At 42.2% G+C, this 22,901-nt stretch overlaps 1 protein-coding gene across 1 annotated transcript in view; it reads left to right on the forward strand.

Annotated features, from left to right (window-relative positions):
* Positions 1–22,901, forward strand: part of LOC122807193 (aldehyde oxidase 3-like) — a 1,326,697-nt gene that overhangs the window by 976,328 nt on the left and 327,468 nt on the right. The gene's annotated exons all lie outside the window — the stretch shown is intronic.

Below are 22,901 nucleotides of genomic sequence, written 5' to 3' on the forward strand. Positions count from 1 at the left end.
AATAGAGGAACACACAATACTTTTTATTTTTTTATTTTTTATTTTTTTATTAAAGCATGTTTTCTTTAATGATATGGAAATATAAAATGCAGACTCACTGATATTGTATATATTTCTCTAAGGTTAAGCATTAGCCTTTTACCTTCCTTGCACATCCTGGATCATTCATCTGTTTTTATCTTTATAGTTGTCTGAAAGTTTTCTTATTTTGTTATTTATTTTATAGTTGCTATTTATTTTTATTATTTCTTAGTCAGGAAGTAGCACTTTATGTCAGTCCATGTCAGGTATGGCTTAACTAGAAGCTACAAATACATTTGTGCAGATCTTAAGAAAACAATGCAATACTGAAAGATCAATTGATGCTTCAGTTCTTATTTTTTATTTACTTTTTCTGATATGAACTGTATTTTTGCTTGTTGTTTTGATCAGATTTTGCAATTTTTTTATAACAAGGTTAAAGAAAACAGACAACTTGGAAAGTGAAACTCTTATCCTTGTTTAATGTATGTAGGAACACATTTACTAGTCAGGCAGCCCCCAGGACAATAAGATACATAGCCCTTAACCCCCCATTAAAAATTACTGATAATACCCACCTCCTTTATCTATGAAAATCATATAGAGAATGCCTAAGGTAAATTTCTGGCTACCTATCTTTTCATTTAAGTTTGCCACAAATGTGGCCATAGTATTGTTATTTTTGAGATGTAGGGGGAGATGACCTGTGTAAGTCAGGAATGTGTTGAGTTATGAATCTATATCTGCAGACAGTTTTGTTAATCTGAGTAGATTAGCATCTTTTGTAGGGGTGTTTGACATACCTTTCAACCACCAAACATTAAAAATAATTGCACTGGCCTTTAAAAATAATAGCTCAGGGTCAGAAAGAGGAACACTTTCTTATTTAAGGCAGAACAAGAGTAATCTGATGGCTAAGTCATAGCACCATGCCTAAATCATAGCAGTCCAGAGTAATGGTGTTTGAGGTACTGCTTTTCTTGTGGAAAGTCAAACAGGGTTGGTTCCTTTGTGGCATTAAATGCTAGACACGTCGCTGCAAAGGCACCGGTAAGCCTCATAATATAAAGATAGTTGGGGTAATCTGCAAAGGTACCTGAGGGTATTTAGACCCTTGGTTTTCTTAGTTAAACATTTCTGTGGACTTTCAACTTCAGTGATATGCTTTGTTTGGTTTAGGCAAAGGGGGCATTGTATTCAAGAATATGTTATGCATGAGAGGAATACAGTAGAATAATGTCATTTTTAGGTCTTGATATCAGCTTTGCCAGAAAGATGAATTTTCTAATTATAGTGGAGACTTGGTGGTTCAATGACATTGAACTCTCCACATATAGGCTGAGGTCTCTTATAACAGTGTCTGACTGTAGAGGAGTCTTACTTATATGACAAGGCAGTGGAATGGTTTGCTTACTAAACACCAGCATGATGCATTATTTTCATTTAGTTTGGTACAATTTTCTGAATACCAGTAGTGTGCATAGTTAAACCCCGCTGGATCAGTTTTGGTTGAGGATTAACTAGAAGCACTCAATTTACAATCACTGGTAAACTTGAATAGCTGTGATCCCAGGATACTGACCCAGATGTTTACAACATATGTGCCAAAGAAAAGAGGCCCCAGCACAGAACCTTTAGGTTAGCACTAGTTACAGTTTTATATTCTGAGAGGCTATCCAGCACTTTCACAGTCTGGATTATATCAAGTAGCCAATTTCCAATCCAATGGACAATGTAGGGGTTTGTATTGAGTTTTACTAATTTGCTTCAGGGATGGCATCAAAAGCTTTGGCCAGACTGAGATAGGCAGTATGCATTTCAACTACTCCACCATTAAATGGGAAAACTACTCATGTACCAACTGTTTTGCTCAACATTTTGTGGAATTCATAAATTCCAATGCCTTGGATCAACTTATCCACACCCTCACCAGGGGCAGCAATATCCTAGACCTGGTCATTACCAACATGGGCAGCCGGTGTTCCACACCAGAGGTCAATTCCTTGTTGGTTAGATCTGACCACAAGCTAATCACCCTAGACATCCACATCCCGCCCCACCCCCCCATTAGAGAAACCACCGTAAAAAATTTCTCCAAAGCCAACTTCATGCTTCTTAAGACAGAAGTGGCAAACTGCAGACAGACAATAGAGGTATGACTGCTGAATCCTACACAAATGCACTTTATAAGAATTTACACGAGTGCATGGATCGGGCAACCCCTAACAGAACCAAGATGCTATTCTCCAAAAAAGGAAGCCAATCTTGTGGTCCCCTGCCATAAACAAACTATACAACAGAAGAAAGAAACTGCTGCAAAAAAGAGTAAAATCCCATGATTGGAGGAACTCCCTGGTCAGCCTCAGTAAAAAGCTGAGATCCCTCATAAAATCCTCCAACGCTAGTTATGAAAACAAAATCACCACTGATTCTAATGACAACCACAAAGTATTCTATAGCTATGTCAAGAATCTCAATGGCAACACTCAGATCTTCTCTGAGTTACAGCACAATGGCGCTAAATATACAGAACCAACTGATATTGCCAACATCCTGGCATATAGGTTCAGTGCTAACTTTACCTCCCTCTCACCTCCTAAAGGGCCCATCTCTATACCGTAAGAATGCAAAGTTCCTGTAATCACGGCTGCACAGGTAAAAACCACACTCTCCAAAGACAAGAACACAGCATCCATGGGACCTGACAACATCCCAGGCTGCGTTCTACATGAATTACAGAACAAACTGGCACCCCACCTAAATACCATGTTCAATCATAGCCTCACCTCAGGCTTTGTGCCCACTGAATGGTGCACAGTGATGGTTATCCCACTCCACAAAGGGGGAGTCACCACAGACCCTGGGAACTACTGCCCCATTAGCCTGATGAGCCTGGTCTGCAAGGCTGTGGAACATATCATCTTGGAGCTTATAAACAAGGACATAGGTAACGTCTAAACTCTGGACCCCACTCAGTTTGGGTTTGTAAAAGGTAGGTCATGTCTCCTAAACCTGATAGACTTCTTTGAAGTGGTCACCAAAGCCGTAGATGAGGGTAAGGTGGTTCACAAAGCCTATCTAGATCTCACCAAGGCTTTCGACACCATCTCCCACTCTGGAATGATAGATAAACTCACTAAACTAGGTAAAAATCCCTATGTCACAAGATGGGTTGCCAACTGGCTCACTGACAGAATCCACACTGTAAAAGTAGCAGACTTCAAATCTGACTTCAGACCAGTGACAAGTGGAGTACCACAGGGTTCAGTCCTGGGTCCTCTCCTGTTTGGTATCGACTTCTCTGAAGTGCAAGCTAACACAGAAGGCATAATTGAAACTCCTAATGATGTGGACATCCTACAAAAGGGCCTCACTGAGACAGGTGCCTGGTGTCAAAGTAATGGCCTCAAGCTCAATGCCAAAAAGTGCATTGTCATCCCTTTTGGTAAAAACTCTGTACCCATGAGCTACCACATAGGCGGTAGTCTACTTAACACCGAAAGAGTGAAAAGAGACCTTGGGACACAGGTGGACAGTAGTCTCTCCTTTGATAATCACATCGCCACAGTAGTCAGGAAATCCTTCTACGTGGCACACCTCATCACAAAAGGTTTCTCATCCAGGAAAAAAGGGATCATTGTTTCCCTCTCCTCGTCACTCATTAGACCCATTATAGAGTACAATGCCTCTTTTGGTATGTACCTCACAAGACATCTACAACTAGAAAGGCATCAGAAATACCTCACAAAGAGGATTACCAGCCTCAAACAGATGCCCTACGGAGACCATCTCAAAAAACTCCAGCTTTACTCTGTCGCATATCACCTACTCAGAGGCGATCTCTGCCTAACATACAAAGCTATGTCAAACCCAGAGCTGTTGGACATGCTCCACTTAAAGAAATCCCAATCCCTCCAAGCTACATGCTCCAGGGACCTACACCTTGTCACCACAATAAACTGAACATGCTGGAGGGATAGATTCCTGTCCCAGAGACTTCCCGTACTCTGGAACAAACTACCTATCTATATCAAACCAAGCTCCTCATTAGCACTCTTCAAGAAAAATCTTGATGATTGGATGGGAGATAGGAAATTCACCCCGAGGATCACTTCTGTGGCTCTGCTCGACAGGGGCACAGGAAAATAATTTTCTTGGGTGGCGAAAGCCAGGGTACCTTTTTGGCTTGGCTTATATAGGCCCTAGGGCCAATAGCCTAAGTACCTACCTATGAACTTATGAACCTATGAAAAACCATTGTGCATTAACTCAGTGACCTTTTCAAAGAAGCTTACCAGATGTAGGAGACAGACATAAAAAAGTTTGGATCTGGTAAGGATAAGGTTCAGTAATACTACTGATGTCTGTAGTTATGAGTTTGGATACAGTTTGTTCCATGGCTTTATGTACAAGCCATGTGAAAATGAAGGGTGTATAGTTGCCAATGTCAAAAAAAGAACAATCTCTAATTAAGGATAATTACTGTAGCTGTTGTCCAGGTTTCTGGATAAAAACAGTAGCTAAGTTTTAGAGGAATTCACATAGTTCAGTTGGTGCGCAGGATTAAAACAGTAAACTGTAGTTCCTGTGGTACAGCGTTTGATTTCCTCAGACCTCATTTACCTACTGTGTGACCTTGAGCAAGTCACTTAACTAGACTTTGCAAGTCACCCCTGTAAAGGAACTCTGTGTGCAGTGGGGCCTACCTGGCTAACAAATAGGTATTATTATATTATGTGCTGACATGGGTGTACCCCAGAATGTTGCCATGCCCCATGAAGGTATTTTTTATCTATGTTTTGTGATTCTAGGCTGAGTTTATAGAAATTATGGAGGAAAGTAGCGTAGCACTGATATCAAGAAGGGATGGTATGGGTGGACAGGATAACACTTAAACTACAGTTGTCTGTCACGCAATCTGCTATGTGATGTGTCTCAGAATGAATATTGTTATTGTAACTCATTCAGTGCATTGCTGCATAATGATTTTCACTTTCTTAACATAGCTAAAAAAGTATTTGCTTAAATTTGTCTTTGTGTTTCTTAAGAGTACTCTTAAACTCTTTGCTGGTCAGTTTAATCTATTTTCTGAAGTAGAAGAATTACATTTTTTTATAATTATTGATAATTTTTTCTTCTTTTGTTCCACATTTTGCTGATACAAGTATCCTGTCATACATTTTTTCCCCTTAAACTTGGTCTTGTACTTAGAATGGAGAGGCACTGACATGTTTAAGCATGGTATAGTTAGACGTGAAGTAGGATGCCTTTCCAAACAGATCTATAGTGGAAAGTTCTTGGTGAATTTGCCTAGGTTGTCACAGATCTATTGCAGAATAGCATTAGAGAAATCCCTAAAAATGAATGCCTTTGTTGGGGAGGAGGTATGAAAAATGACTAAGGAACTGCTTTGTGGTCAGATTTTAGCAGTGATTTAGTGAGGAAGGATTGGGTACAGGACAAAGGTGTGTTTGTAAGGACAAGATCAGGAGTGTTTGGACCCCTGTTAGGGTATTTGACAATTTACCAGTAACAGTTATCAAATTATAGTTAATTACATTTATTATTTCCACACAGGCACATTTTTTGATACAGGGGATTTGGCTCAAGGCTGAAAATGTAATCTTTAATGAACTGAAGGACCATATATGTGATCCTAGGAGACTTCATTATTAAGCTCAAATTTTCAGCATTTTAGGACAGACTTAGGAAGTGTTTTTGCAACTGTATAGAAATAAATCTGAAAAACGGACCCATCAGCTAATAGGTGTTGTTACGTGTTGTTAAAGGAATCAGTTTTCTACTTGATTCACAGAATCATTTCTGTTTTCTTTCCAATTAACCCAACCAGTTTGACAAATGTTTCATATGGCACATAGCATAAATTCTTTTGCTTTTGGAAATGAACTGTTTATTGGTTGATTTGCCTGATATGGAGTATAATAGAAACTACTGGTATAACTTTTCAACATGATTTAGTTACACATCAGGTTTGTATGCTGTTTCTGTGTACAGCTTATACTGTCTGTTTACTTGTGTTGTTGAAAGAAACTGTATTTTAACAAAGGACCTCAGGGCTTCTGCCATGGAAGGGACTCTCTCCTAAGATGCAAATAAGTTGCATACATAAATAGGGCAACATCTTGCCAAACAGGATTTGTCACAAGTGTATCCAAATGAGTAGTTACGCCTTAGAGCAACACTCTCTTATGCTGATAACACAACACAGTGAAATGTCATTAGTATTGTAACAAGCATAAAGAAACATCAATATTCAGCACACATCTGTACACAAACTGTGATAAAGGTAAAAAAAATCCACACTTCTGCAGCAGAAAACCAAATGGCTTAAGATATATCTGTTTTGTGACCCAGTCAGGGTGATGTAACAAATGCAGTATTAGACTAGTAATACAAACAATGTTGTGGGGAGGCAAGGCATATGTGCAGAGGACAAAATGCACACTGCATGGCACCACCAGTAGTGGAGTAATGAGGAAAGGAGAATAGGACTGTGGTGCAGTGCAGCATGAGGGTTACACAGTGCATGGCACCACCAGTAGTGGAGTAGGGAGGAAAGGAGAATAGGACTGTGGTGCAGGGCAACATGAGAGGAGCACAATAAGTGGCACCAGCAGTAGTGGGATAGGGAGGAAAGGAGAATAGGACTGTGGTGCAGGGCAGCATAAGGGAAGCACAATGCGTGGCACCACCAGTACTTGGATAAGGAGGAAAGAAGAATAGGACTGTGGTGCAGGGCAGCATGAGAGGAGCACAATAAGTGGCACCAGCAGTAGTGGGATAGGGAGGAAAGGAGAACATGACTGTGGTGCAGGGCAGCATAAGGGGTGCACAATGCGTGGCACCACCAGTACTTGGATAACGAGGAAAGGAGAATAGGACTGTGGTGCAGGGCAGCATGAGAGGAGCACAATAAGTGGCACCAGCAGTAGTGGGATAGGGAGGAAAGGAGAATAGGACTATGGTGCAGGGTAACATGAGGGGAGAACAGGGAATGGCACCACCAGTAGTGGGGTAGGGAGGAAAGGAGAATAGGTCTGTGGTGCAGGGCAACATGAGGTCAGCACAATGCGTGGCACCACCAGCAGTGGTGCATGGAGGAAACTAGAATAGGACTGTGGTCAAGGCCACTATGAGGGGAAGCTGCTGGGGTAGGAAAGTTGTTACTTTTTGTTGAATGAAACCCTGTTTTATTTTAAGAAGAAAGGGGTGGTGTGGGGAAATAAGATACAACAGGAGAAAATTAAAAAATATCAGGAAAGGAAATACCAAGTCGACAGCTGTGATGGACCAGATGCAAATGGAAAGGCAAAACAAGGATGTTAACTCTACAAACAATGGATAGACAGTGGTGTGGCTTGGACCAGGAAAGCAACCCAGAGACTGGATGCAACAAAGGGGTGACCTTTTCCTAGGATCCAAAATATTCCTTTTCAGTTATAGCCTTAGAAACCAGAACCCGTTTGCCCCCACACTGCAACCTCACATTCCTTAACTCCTTGTGCAAAACATTGCTTCTCTATACCAGGCCCAAAACACTGGGAAAGTATCCCCTACAAATAAAAGATAGCTCATATTACCTTAAATTTAGGTCAACAGGCAAATGTTACTCCCTCACATACAACTGTATCACCTAACCTGAGCTACACCATTCTCTATTTCTCTTAGTACTAACATTCTTACAGTTCCTCATATGCAAGGTGCTTTTAGATCAGTCTTCACTTCTCACTTGCATAATCTGTTCCTTAATATAACTGGGATATGTGGAATGACCACAGAGAAGTATACTATAAATCTGACATCTGAATGGTTGCTAAGTACCCCAACTGCATGTGTGGCCTCACCTGTACATATACATTAGCACCCAAGTGAATACATGAATGTTTGCATTGGAATAAATCAAAATAAGTATACATTTCTTAGATTTATGTCATAGGTGAACAGAAATATGCTCCTGTATATCTCCTGGAAAAAATGTCACCGTTATCTTTAGCCTGCCATATTGTCAAACCATTTCTCTTCATTCAGAATTCTATGTCCCACAACTAGTCTTCACCAGTTCCTGAATAGTTTTACAACCATCTCCCAGTCATATAAATAGCATTGCAAACTGTGGCCTTCTTGTCATGTACACAGGCAGATATTGTAACAGTAGTCTCATTTATAATGGCAGTATGTATGGCTTACACAACAATGAAACATACCACTGCATAGCAGAAAAGCACCGACATCACTAACTGTGCACATGGACTATTGTAGAATAGAGCCCAGCTCTAAGAAGAATGTGTACATCACAATACTGATGTTGTCACATGACTATGTATAGGCTAAACCCATAATGTAGGCCAGCTTTCTAAAACATGATCATTGTAAGTACATCCATGTGCATCAATGACAAAAACAAAGGCATACAGTGCATTGCAAGTAAATATATATGGTAATACAAAAGACTGACTCAGCAGGACAAAATGATAGCATTTATGACATAAAGATCCATACCAACTGCTGACCCATGGCCTGTTTGTCTGCTACAGTACCTAGAAAGCATCCCAGGTCAGTATATATTCCTCATAGCTCTCAACCTTCCGTATCCAAAATATGGAACACTGCCATTCATAGTATGGAACAAATGGCCAAAATGTGGCACACCTGCTGGCAGCGTAGTAACAGCTTCATTTTGAAAGCTCACAAGATGATTAAAATGTGTTACTTTGTACTTATAAAACATTATTTTTATGAATGAATATCATTCAGTATTATTTATCATGGATATCAGCTAAACAAATTCTTAACACTGAATATGTCACAGACCTTTCAAATGGAAACTGCAAGGCACATAGACTTTTAAAGAATCAAGATGAATATTGTTCCTCATAATGAGGTACACTTTAGAGGCATGACCTTCCTTTGTGTGAATGTATGAGAAAACATATCTACAAAGATATATGCACTTAGCCAAACAAATAATACAACAAATAAGTCAACAAAGGAAACATAAGAAAATAACTAAATGTAAGCACAGGTCAGTGCACGGTATGTTTGCTAAAACACTGAAGAACATGCACAGCACTGTGAGGTCCATGGCTGGTATTCATATCCATAGGATTCATGTGTGTGTTAGGCCAAATGGTTAAGAGCAGCTCTGCACTTTTATGAATATATGCTCAAAGCCATTTAATGGCACTGACTAGGCAAAAATGAAGGGTTGTCCACAAGCTTTTCAGCTGTCTGTACATTTATAAAGTGGATTAAAACTACTGTGGATTTTTGCAAATGTAAAACTTTGAGGGCAAATTGAAAGATTACTTTCAGCTCTTTTCATAATTTGGAGGTGAGTGTGGGCTGGCCTAAGTTCCCTCACATTGCCAAAACTGAATGAAAGAGAACAGAACTCAGCGGAGCTCTGTAGAAGTGAATATAAAAAAAGATAATAAGGTTTTATATACTGAATTGTATGAGAGTCCTTGTGTGAGCACCTTGATTGGTTCTTTATAAGGTTGGAAATGAGAAGACAGGACAGCTGGAAACGGGGGCTAGAGAAGACAAGGTAAACAAAAATGAAGATATTAAGGGGGTTATGCTGGAGTAGATGGAAATTTGGCAAGGGATAGAGCCCCTGTTTTTCAAATTTTTTATATAAGAGGGAAGATGGGGAAGGAATAAGGGAAGGGTGTGTAAGAAAGAGACTTAAGGAAGAGTTAAGGAATGGGAATACAGATGGTACACAGATGCAAAAGGTTGAGAGTGAGGAGGTGTTGAGTCAAGTCACACCCTGATCTGAGGGACCTCAGATATTCACACTAGCTGATGGGGGACCCCAGTGATGCAGGTTTGGTGGCCACCAGTGGCTCAGCATTTCTCCTGCTGACTCTACCAAGTCCCAAAGCTCGCTCCTTTCATGGCTTTCCAGACAAAGCTGCACCAGAGTGATCATATAACTGGAGCCACTACCCTGGCCCTGAGAAGACTTCCCTGGGTGTGCAGAGGAAGATGGCGAATGTTCCCTGACCTGGGAGGAATGAGGCTGGGCTGCCCTTGGCAAACCTGGAACTTTGGAAAATGGAAAGGGATAAACAGAAAAAAAGGAAAAATAAATAAGTAAATAAAAGAATAAATGCATAAATAAAATAAGAGAAAGCAAGAAATGCATACAAATACAAACAAAATGTAGACAAGAAGGACTCATGAGTTGCTACTGCATTATTTTATTGGCAGTGCATATTATTGCATTCTTCAATAATGTTGCCAAATATTACTACTATTCACCCTGGTGAATGGTTACTTAAGTAATTGTATTATTTCTGTAATTATGTATGAAGCAGTTCAGTACAAATTTTAAGGCACATTTTTGGGTGTGGGGCTAAACAAATGGAACAGATAATGAATGAGTGTATTTTTTCTACTTCTATAATATAATCCCCAGGATTCAGTAAGGTTCCATGCTGGAATAACTTATTCCTGCATGGAAGCAACCATTTAGGAGCAGCACAGCAGCGTGCTATTCATAGTAATGAAAGTGCGCTTCCTCTGCTCCTAAAGGGACATGGAGTGTGGACGAGTGCAGGGGGTGTGTCTGAGAGCAGAGCTCTCACAATACACATGCCCCTGCACTCAGGAAGTGCCATTCGGCAATAACAATGAGCATGAATGCCCATAGGAGGTTGCATACCTTCCAACTGTACAAATGATTGCATAATGTCCACACATTTGTTGCCCATACAGTTTTTCTGTACCCCAGTTGTACCCTAAAATCACAGGATGATGTCAGGAATGAAGCCATGAAATAATGGCATACATATGTGTTAGACACCAAATTCCATCAGAAAATGTATATTAAAACCAATCCTGTTACTCTAGCAACTGTCCCAAGTTTATAAGAGCAATAATTAAAATATGTCCATAGTTGGACCTCATGTTGTCAAGCTTTGTCCAGATAATGTACATTAAGAAGTTGAGAGGTATGGGGGGGGTTGTTAGGATGTCTGCCAAATGTGCAGATGCATGCAGGAATCCACAGCAATAAGTGAAACCTGTCCCTTACAAGAGAAAATAGCAGTAGAATTGTTTTTTTTATCAAACAGATTAAATTTAACTGTAGGTGCGTGGGTTTCCCCATTGCTTAGCTACGCATGCTGTAGCTTAAATGGCATAAGAAGAAAAATAGCAATATACATGCAAATGAAGTAGTACTGCAATAGTGTAGTGGTCAGAGCGTTCGCATTACAAGCAGTCATTCCCGGTTTGATTCTCACTGTAGTAAATTCCATTTTCCATGTCAAATCACTTTATGAACATTTTTTTTTGCTGTATAACCTACTACATAACATATATTTGTGAACTGGAGTACTGCATTAAATGCAGATGTGAGGTGTCATTGTAATAATGTTGTAAAATCCACAGATAAACACAAGTGCCCCATACAGTATATGTACACATGAATCAGGGATATGAACTGAAGGTATAATGTGTAATGAATGATAAATCCATAAAGTGTCCAAATCCACCATCTTCCCAAGAGCCATGTTGCATTTCTGTCTAAATTTGTGCAGGGGTAAGTGGGAGTAAGCACTTGTAAGTAGTAGTAAGTGGGTTTAAGCCCATTTGCGTGGGGGTAAGCAATGCGCACACAGGTTAAGCAATATTGAAGCTAACTCCATGTAAGCATATTTAAACAGAAGTTAGCATTGCTTACCATTGTACAAACCCACGTAAACCTGCTTACAACTGCTTAAAAGTGCCTTAATTACTCTGTATCCAATAGCCGCTGTTCTGCCCAGCAACAAAATAAACAGCCCTTGCAGGTCTTGAACCCAGGACCCTATAGTCACAGTAGTTAACCAGTAAGCCATCACAGCAGTACATAAGATTGAGGTATCTCCAAACAGATCCTCACTATAGGAAAATCAAAATTACCATGTGAAAGGAATCTATATACAGTTTTATGTTGTATAACCTGCTACATAACATAAATATGTGAACTGGAGTACTGCATTAAGTCCAGATGTGAGGTGTCATTGTAACAAAGTGTTGAAATCCCCCAATAAACACAAGGACCCCATACAGTGCATGTACACATGAATCATGGATACCAAACAAATATATAACATGTAATGAAGGATAAATCAATGCCAAACAGCAAATAGTGTGGAAATTTAAAATTAAGCAATGCTAAACATTGCACACCCCTGCTTACTAGGGGTAAGCAATGTGTAGGCCAGCTAAATCAATTTACCCATTGGTATACCCATTTAAGCAATGCCACCCTTAGGTAAGCAGCTTAGCATTTTCAAAACTGTCCAATCATGGCAAAGTGCAGGAAATCGGCCCTATTTAAACCCCACAGGTGGGAATACATCTCATAACTGGTTGCAGCTTCCTCCTGTAAGCACTATGGCCAGTGTGGGTGAAGGACTGCACTTCCAGGTGCAGCGCTGGCGCGTCCAGGAGTCCAAAGTCATGGCAGGACTCCTTGTTAAAAACCATGACCGGAGACTGCTGCAGGGCCAGTACCAGGGTTCTCAATATAAAGCAGAAGCCTGGGACTGTCTCGCCCATGACCTCACCAGTGCCATTGGCATCCCTCGAACTGGTGAGCAGGTCAGGCATCACTATGCCAACCTAAAACGGAGAAAGAGGGAGCTCTTGGAAGAGGCTAGGCAGACAGGTGATGTCCCAGCCATGTGTAAGTATCAGTCTACTACCTGTTTAATAATTGCCAGCTTATGTATATTATGGATAGGTATGGCTAAATATTCCTCTTATATCTTTGACAGCAACAGATGAGTGAGCTGTGAATTGGGAAGCCTATGCCTGTAGACTGCACAGGTTGCATCGCGAGGCAGGTTAGTAATAATCTTGCATGTACTGTCATAAGAAATAAATCTAAAAGTAGTAGAAAGTTAATTGCCAGTATAAAACATGTATTGTGTATGACATGTACTGAATAAACCAGACAATATGGCAGGAAGAGTCTCATATAGGTTGTATGTAAATAAAAGGTTAACAGTCTGGCAATAAAGTTCTAACTCCCGGATTGCTTGTGTTTACTCTGGTATCCTATGGTAATGTAGTGTTGCAATCTTTTAATAGTACTGTAGTATTAAGCACTGTTACCCACACTGTGCTACATAAATAAAATGTGTAAGAATGTCTGTATACGACTGTTGTAATCACAAGGTCACATTGTACAACTGAGAGAGACTTAGAAAGAAAACAGTGAAAAGATACACAACATAATCCAAACAGCACACTCACCTGAGATGTGAAGTGTTGTATTTTTAGCACACACAGCTATGGTTCAAATCCTGGGAGTGGTAGTAAGTTGTATGCAGAATCATACCCCACAACTGTACAGATATTGTCAGGAAGTCCAGATAATTGGTGTAAGTCCCCTGCCTATCACCCTGTGCCCCTGGTAAATCAGTGGGAAGTTTAGGCAGCAAATAATGACATACAACTGATTGTCAGACATCATAACTGTCAGAAATATATCTGTAAGAACAATCCTGTCACTCTAGCAACTCACCAAAGTGTTATGAGAGTAATAAGCAAAGTATGTCCCAACTCCACTCCCATGTTGTGAAGCTATGACCAGAGTGTGTGCAGTAACAGAGTGAGACATATGTGCATAATAATAATAATGTGGAATCTGGTAATATGTGTGGCAACATTCAGATAGTGTTAACAAATATTCCCCCCCACAGGTCTGTCAGATATGAGAACTGTGCCTAGAAATAAAAGACTGAAATCCTGAACTGGTACTGTTTAGTCTGGTATTGTATGGCAGTGTTAGTGTTGCAGTATCTTTGACTAAAAAGGTATTACTCATCACTGTCATCCACACAGTGCTACATAATAAAACTGTCTAGGAAACCCTGTATAACAGTATTGTAATTACAAGGTCAGATTGTAAAACCACAAGAGACATATAGACAGAATTCATAGAAAAGATCCACAGCAATATCTATATAGCACACTCAATTGTGATGTACACTGTTTTATTTTTAGCACACACAGCCATGGTTCAAATCTTGGGAGTGGTAGTAAGCTGTATGCAGAATCATGTCCCTCGACTGTACAGATCAGTCGAGAATGTCCAGAGAATTGGCCCATATCTGCTGGCTGTTACCCTGTCCTGCTGGCATATCAGTGTGCTAATCTCTGACATTTAGGCAGCATTTAATGTCATGCAACTGACTGTCAAGCCTGTAAATATTTGGAAAATGTCTATGAAAACAAACCTTTTATTGTACAACTCACCAAAGATTTATGAGGGCAATAGTCAAAATATGTCCCAATTTTACCTGCATGTTGTCAAGACATGCCCAGAGTGTGTGCAATAAGAGATGGAGAGGTATGTGCATAACATCAACCTGGAATTTGGGAATATGCGTAGAAACAGTCAGGTAGTGTTAACAAACAATACCTCCACAGGTATACCAGGTAAGAGGTGTATACTGCAGGTAAAACACCGTTTATGTATATTAAAATGAAAATACTGGCAGACAGAGTTCCACAAGGCACAAATCACAAGAGTGATGTTGAACAACGAAAATTTAATTCAAAATAAAACACAAATAAATAAAAATGTGAGCGCTTTCGGTAAACAAGTGTTAACTTTATCAGACACTGCAAGGCAATCATTTATATATGCATAAAATCACTCTGATTGGGTAAGGAAAAAAATAGTTGTCTACATCCATACCACTGTCCAAACTAAGGCCATAGGGTAGTGTAATAATACCTGTAAGGTACAGATCACAGCACTGACTAAGAAAGTAATGAGAACTACAGAGATATACAAGTTGTTAATTGACATCTTTCTCTCCTCCCCCACCATATCTGCAACAATAAACTAAATACACAACTCAATCAGTATGTGTACATTTAAATCTACTGTTGGGACATATGTCCTATTGTTTGATAAATATTGAAATTTGTTGCTATGCATGTGCCATATTGAAATACTCCCACATTGGTGGCATGCTGCCATCAATGCATCTGCATGCTGTTATAATGGCCACTGTGGTTCCATATATGCATGTCATCTGTTTGCTATGCAACTCTTCCATATCTGGTGTTTTGGGTTAATGGGAATATCTATGCAGGCTGTTATACCTAATCCTGGAATGTGTTGATTATTACTAACCCACATATGTTTTAAAATTGAAACACCATAGCACATTTGGGAAGGCCAGTCCCAGCGGACCCACCTCTCCCACCTCATCTGGCTGTGGCACCAGGCACCAGCACATCTGGGGCCAACCCCAGGACTTCCTCGTCCGCTGGTCCTGCACCATCTTCCGGTGGAACTGCCTCAGGGGATGGGGCTCATCCCCCCGGGAGCAGACGCGGACAGGATACTGTCACCCATCATCAGGTCCGGGGTCTGGTGAGTAACAAGTTCCGCAGGGAGTTTGGAGATCTGCTATGCCAGCTTGAGGGCTGCGTGGTGCATCTAGAGGGTCAGCCTGCCCCTCCTACTCAGCCCCCAGCATAGCCACCTTCGGGTTTGTGAAGGTGCAGTGGTGACTGCCTATGGGTGGGGACCTCAGTCCCACTGTTTCCACTAGGGGGCTCATGGGCTTCCGACTTCCAAACACCCCTCCCCATCCAAGGTGTTTACCCCCCCACATGTGTCATATACTGGCACTGTATACTGTCTTGTCTGTCATCTTACCCAACCTATCTTCCCCAAGCATACCTACACTCCTTCCCCAACATCTCACTCTCACCATAAAAAAAAGGCAATCTGTTCCCTCAAAAAAATCTCACCCCGTACATAGCTGTCCATTTCACACATGTCCACTGGACACATGTAATCTGGTCTAATTGGCTTCACAACATATTATTGTTGTTGGCCTCACCCCTCTCTCAGGGGTATGAGTGTCCAAATCTACCTCCAAATCACTGTATATGCACAGCTCTTGCTGTAGAAGAAATGGGCAGCTATGGACTTTCCCTACACCCGTCCTGCACATCCCTAGCTATTTTCCCTACTGTCTTTCCCTCTTTGTGCCCCTTTTTCACCACTTTCCTATCAACCCTTTTTCTTTTCTTTTAAAGAAATTAGTGTGAGTGTAAGTGGGAGTAAGCACTTTTAAGCAGCAGTAAGCAGATTTAAGCCTGTTTGCACAGGGATAAGCAATGCCTGCACAGGTTAAGCAATTGGAAATATTTGTGTTTAAGTTAACAGTGTTTCTTTAGTACTATTTGTAATGTGAGTAGTGAGCAGGATATGAGGTAGTATTAGCGCAGCAGTTAATTAGTAAATTGGTTCAATTAATTTATTAGGATTTGTATAAAGGATGTGATGTAACAACTGTTTAATTGTCTGATGAAGTTTTAGCATTGGCTAAACGAAAGCTCTCACAGAGTATTGTATTTTTTTCTTCAATAAAGTGGATGTTTGGTGCATCTTGGAAGTTTGTCCATTCAGTACATGGTGGCTTAGTTTGTTTCACTTTTGGTCATTTTAGTTGGACTTTGTGTTTTGCTCACTAACATGAGAAATGACTGCGCAATATGGAATCGTATGTTAGGACAGCAAATATGGGGAATACATATATTCACAAACACTGAAAGCATATGTGTGCACCCACTCCAGATAAAATATAGTGCAAGCAGCTGTTGAGGTACTGACAGCATGCATTCTTCATGAGAATGCACCTTCCAGCAAGTACACATCCCCAGTGTCACACCAAGAAATGATCTGCTGTCCAAGACATTTGGCCATCAAGTGTGCCGACTTACCTGCAACAGAGGCAGCCATGGCTTGCACACATCCTACATGCCATGACATGGACACCATATCCAACAGGTAGCACCCAGGAGTTGGACATGTAGCCATACCTCACCATTGCATATACCATGGCAAACAGTGCAGACAGTCATGTATGTGGCGATGATGTATGGGACAGGATTAATGTAGAAAATAAACAGATGGCCATCCAAGATAGATGATGTCACATGTAGCAAACTGGTCATGCAGGCTGCCTAGTAACCTGAGGGAGTTGCAAGAATGTGTAGCAAGGACTTAGCTGTGCAGTACCCATGTCAGCAATTGCCTGGACTCTGCATATGCGTGGCCCATGGGTTAGGGTAATCAGATGGGACAGTTGCACCACAGGAAACACCAGCCAGGCCTCTCTACAGGTAGCGTATGCATAACAGAAAAGGTTCCCAAAAGGCATCCGTTGCAATGTGGACTGGTGTACCAAGACCATATTGGAAACCTACAGACAGTATCAAGTAAGATACATGTGCTGCACATCCAGCACCTCATCCCACCTCAGGACACCATCCCCATCTATACCTTGCCGGTGCCAGTGTACACCTGTATGTTTGTCATTCATTAGCTGGGACTAGGCTGGTACACATGGTGTTCAGTGTTTGGAACACTGCAAAATGACACATGTGTAGGCCATAGTTGTCAAGCATCTCCAAAAAGGCTGAGGGTGGGGAGGGGGTGTCATCATGACACAACAGTGCACTGCAGGAGGGATCCAAAGGGTGCTACGAATGGCTATATCTGCACACAGTCAGGGTTAGGAACTGTGGCAGACATAACCCTGACTCCACAGCAATAGTGATGGCAGTGTGTGAACTCCAAGGGATGTGCATGAGTTGACCTTGCAATCATGCAGAGTTGGGGGACATGACTAGGGCAGACTGACCAAATACTGGCAAATGCAGATGGTCCATGCTAGTATACCCATGCCAGAAATAGTGACTGCTGTAGTACACATAATAGTAGGTGCAACAAACCATTATGATAAGGGCGTGCACACATATACACCCACGATGTGTATACATCTCAATTAGCATCAGCACATCTAACACATTTGTTTGACACTGCATTTGATTGTACAGGTCATATGTCACATATCAGGTTCATGTAATGTTAACATATGCAGTAATGTGGTCCCATGGCATATCAAGGAAGAGGGCATCATGTCAATAAGGGTGTGTACACTCCTCATAGCCACGGTAAGGTTTGAAGGTTGTCAGTGTAATTGTATTGTATTGGTTTTACATGCACCGCTGATGATGAGATCTGTAAATCAGACATCAGGCATTCACAAATTACATCTGTCCACATATAATCCCAGGTATGTGTCGGACAAACACATAGGGGCTGTGAGCAGTAGAGCAGACATAACTGACACAGTAATACACATTCAGCAATGGTGTGTACACCTGTGAGATATGGTGCACAGTACATGCCATGGTGCCGAACAGGTGCACAGCAATACTGTGTACATGTGTGCAGTGTGTTCCAGGGGAAGGGGCATCACCTACTAACACAGACCATGCATCACACACATGTATACTGTTGCTGGCATGGATTGACTATAGCTGTACTGCATGTTGTTGAGTACCATATGTCATGCATGTTGACGGATAATGGGAGGTCAGTGTGTAATATCTTTGTGCAACCTCACCTGTAACTGTGTGTGTTGGGGGTGGGGTTATTTTGTCTGTAAGTGCAATCTGGTGGAGTGGAGGGGGGTTGATGTATGTAGGATGTGTGTGTGTGTGTGTGTGTGTGTGTGTGTGTGTGTGTGTGTGTGTGTGTGTGTGTGTGTGTGTTTGTGTGTGTCCATGTATGCACATGTGTGATTGTGGGGTTGTTCATACCTCTCGACTTCCCTTTGAAATCGTGCAGTACATGGACATGGACAGACACATGAGAAACCAGGAATACTTGTCTGACATGTAATCTCAGGACAGCTGATAGTATAATAAGGTCTGTAGCATGGAACATGCATTGGGAGGGAAACTAGACACCAGGTATACTGTTATAATTGCAATCAGCAGAAAGATAAAAGAATACCCATGTATGCAGCACTACAGATGCATTGGGGAATTACTAGACAACACCAGTGAGTGTTTCCAAATATTACTGTTGTCCACATAATAAGTTAATAGAGCACAAGATCTTGCATCTACTGAGCAATAGTTACGTATGACACTCCAGTGTCTGACATTATTGAGTGACTGTAGTAGCACCTAACATATCTGGGCCATGCTCACGATGTCTGGACAAACCCAGGGTGAACACTGGATGACAGCAGTGAGTCTTTGTAAAACCGACTCCAATCAAGTCAAAGAGGTAATGGAGTAACAGGTCATGCTTTGTGATCACTTGTCTCGGCAATTTGAAGAATGATACATTAATGATTGTGTGTATATGTGTGTGTGTGTGTGTGTGTGTGTGTGTGTGTGTGTGTGTGTGTGTGTGTGTGTGTGTGTGTGTGTATACTGTTAAGCAGTGATGTACAGGTCTTAATGTGCATTTCTTGTTTTCCCCTCACAGGTCGCGAGGTGGGTCAGGGTCCCTCCTGCAGACAATCTGATGTTGGTGTCCATACAGACACTGAAAATGATGATAGGTGTGTTGAGGCACAGGCAGGGTTGTCAGAGGCCAAAACTGCACCATCATTTGACATCCCCCTGTTATCCACCTCATCCTCACACACAGTCACAGTGCCTATAAATACCCTATCACCAGTGACCATAGCAGAGGGACAGTTGTCGGTTGGTGGCAGTGCACAGGACAATGTGGTATCTATGGCTGTTGTGCTTGGACACAGCAGCCATAGCCAGATGTCCGGCAGAGTACCACATAGACAGATGTACAGGGGTGCCCATTGGAGGGCTGCTGGTCATTGTGCCCCTGGCAAAAGTGCCACATCTGGTACCACGAGATGCATGTTTCAGGCTGTCATGGAGGTGCAGGCACATATGGAACAGTACACCAGACAGGGTCTGAGGCTGCAGAGGGCTACTCTTGCAGCTGTAACTGAAAACATCCATGATCTTGCAGGTGCCATCTGTTATTTTACAGAGGTCATGGATAGAGGGTGGGGTGAGATAGTGGGACTCATCTACCATGGATTGTCTGTGCTAGAGCATGTGGTGGGAGTGGTGCAATGGCCACTTGGACGTAGGCCGGCAACACCAACAGCTGGAGGTCAATGTGGACATGCAAGAACACCAAGCTGCTCCCGTAGTGGCAGTACCAGCCCCAGCACTACAGGGGGGTGCTGTCCACACCTCACCACAGCAGGCAACATGCATGTGGCCTTGGCCAGCCCCAAGAGGCTTGTACCTAGACGTGCCCATGGAACCCCTGGCAGGCACAGTTCTCATGTCCATGGCCGGAGACAGTGAACTGCACACCCTGCCAGGTATGGTCTGCAGCTGTCCAACAAATACCTGTATAGGGCAGCCACATGGCAGAACTGTGTGCATGTATACTCACACACAATACAAATACACCTAGGGCAACCCCATAAGTAGACACACCACATCACCATGGTCATATCAGTAATTAAAACCCCTCACTCACACACATGGTGTCACCCTAGGTCTCTGGCAAACCAACAACACACCCTGTGCATATGATGATACCTGTGCCACATCCCTGTCATCCATAACATCGATGTAGGGACAGGCTAATATGGTTCTGATGCACCCGGTGAATGTACTACAGTGTACCAATGTGCAGCTGTGTAACATGCTGCCAGCAGCAAAGTTTAATGCTTACATGTCAGGAAGTGTAGCTGTCTAGCCATGAGGCATTATAGCTGTTATTAACACTGAGTGATTGTAGTCTCCATAATGTTATCAGTTTGTGTTGTAGGTGTCCAAGTGTCAGCAGGAGGATGGTCTGCTGTCATATCTCACAAGGGGTAGGGCACTGTGGTGACACCTTGGCTGTGCCATATCCTGGGTACAGGTGAACACATGTCACAGCTCTGTATAACAGTTACTGCCTGTGCCACATGGCTGATAGGTCTGGGGTGGTGTATACAGGTGAGTGCATGGTGGCTGCTGTTAGCAGCCCTTCTACAGTGGACAGTGTTAGTTGTACTGGGTGGTACACACCACATGTTTATGTGTAATATACACAGAGGCTTTGGTGTTGATGCACTACACAGAGAATACTGTACACATGGATGTATATACCTGTGCAAGGAACCCATTTTAGGCTATGTAATTCAACCAAGCTAGACTATGCACAACACATTGTGGAATAAGCAGTCCGCTAGTTTAATGTCATTGACGATGGTACCGGCAGGGTATATGTCCCCTTCCCCAATGTAGTGCAATCTTCAACTCGGTAAACATATGTGTGCTGGTGTGGGTAGCACACCCCTACCCTTTGGAGGGTGAGAGGTGCTGTAGAACCACAGATAGTGTGATAGACAACAACCTAACCTGTTAACATGAACTGTACAGTATTATGGCCAGCTATGCGAGGGATACACTCAACAGTAACTGCAATGATGTTGGCTGTGTCCACAACAGCCTCACCAAGCTATATATACCAACCCCAGTATCGCTGCACACCTATACAGTGTGGAAGAGGCCATTTTCACATCTAACACTAGTTGTGATGGAATGTATGTCCACAGGATGATACCTGTGAATTGTTAGCATATGACAGGCAGATCTTGGATGGATGACCCCCTGGGACATGTATATTTTGCAAACAGATGTAGATCCCTCCACATACTCACACACTCTTACTTGGCAATACTGGGGCAAGACCCCTACCTAGGAATATAGTGCTACTGATGTGTGTGGCTTTAATTGCACACACCACACAGCTTTTAGGATGACATGTGTTCCAGGTTACATATTAGATGCAGAACATCCACAGGCATGTACAGTATGGCAGTGGGAGATGTAATGGTTGTTTTATGGACAATGCATTGCACACACCACACAGCTTTTTAAGGATGAGGTGTGCTCCAGGTTACATATTAGATACAGAACATCCCCAGGCATGTACAGTATGGCACTAGGGGATGTAATGGTTGTTTATGGACAATACATAGTGTGACATACCGTAGATCCCCGGTGGTGCAGCGGTAGTATTGTTGCCTCACAGCAAGAGGTTCTCCCATTCGATTCTCAGCTGGAGTGAGGGGAGTGCCTTCTGTGTGGAGTCTGAATGTTCTCCCCGCGGGTCGAGTGGAGTTCCGAAAGACATGCGTGAATGGGCGTGCTTTCATTGAAGGTTGGGCATCGATCTGGCAACTTGGCACTGTAAAAATCTACTGCCAATCATTAGCAGACCTGAGTTCCGCTGTGGTGACCCCTAACTGGGGAAAGCCAAAAGACAAACAACAACAACATAGTGTGACATACCGTCATATACACATTGACAAACACATAACAGTCAGACACACATCTGAGAGACCTGGGCCTATCAGTGCTAACTGCCTTGTCAGTTTGTCCATTGTGTTACAGGTAGGTTGCACACAGTACATGCATAACTGGGCTGGATAGTGTTATCAATTACCTGTATGGTTGATGGTGACAGTGGTCACCATACAGTGGTACATGGGACATGTACCGGGAGTACCATGGTGTAATGACAGTATACCCAGCACCCACACCCCATACCCACCATGGCATCCGTGCATCCATGTGGTGTGTACAGGGTGTGAAGTCCTATCTGTGGCATTTATAACACAGCTGGGCAGACATGTCAGTATCAGTCAAGCATAGATTACCTGTAAGGATCCAAGATAGATACCTGACATCTACACATCTGTACAGAGGACTGAAAGATATCAGCTAGCCAACTAGCTATGCATTAGGATGAATGTGTTGACAGATAGACATCTAACACTGATAGGTATGCCATTACTACATGACGGCAGCCCTCACTGACATGTGCTATACACACAGTAATCTACAGTTATTTTCCACATGTCAGATAATTATCCAGTAGGAAATATTTAATGAGACACAGCTCACACACCAGGAACACAACAGTGAGGACTCAAAATCCATCTTTGCATGCAGGGGTGTTTGTTTCCAGTACTACAATTAGCAATCTA

Source organism: Protopterus annectens, chromosome 7.part0 (genome assembly GCF_019279795.1).
Source record: "Protopterus annectens isolate FY-2018-M chromosome 7.part0, PAN1.0, whole genome shotgun sequence".
Lineage (NCBI taxonomy): Eukaryota > Metazoa > Chordata > Ceratodontiformes > Protopteridae > Protopterus > Protopterus annectens.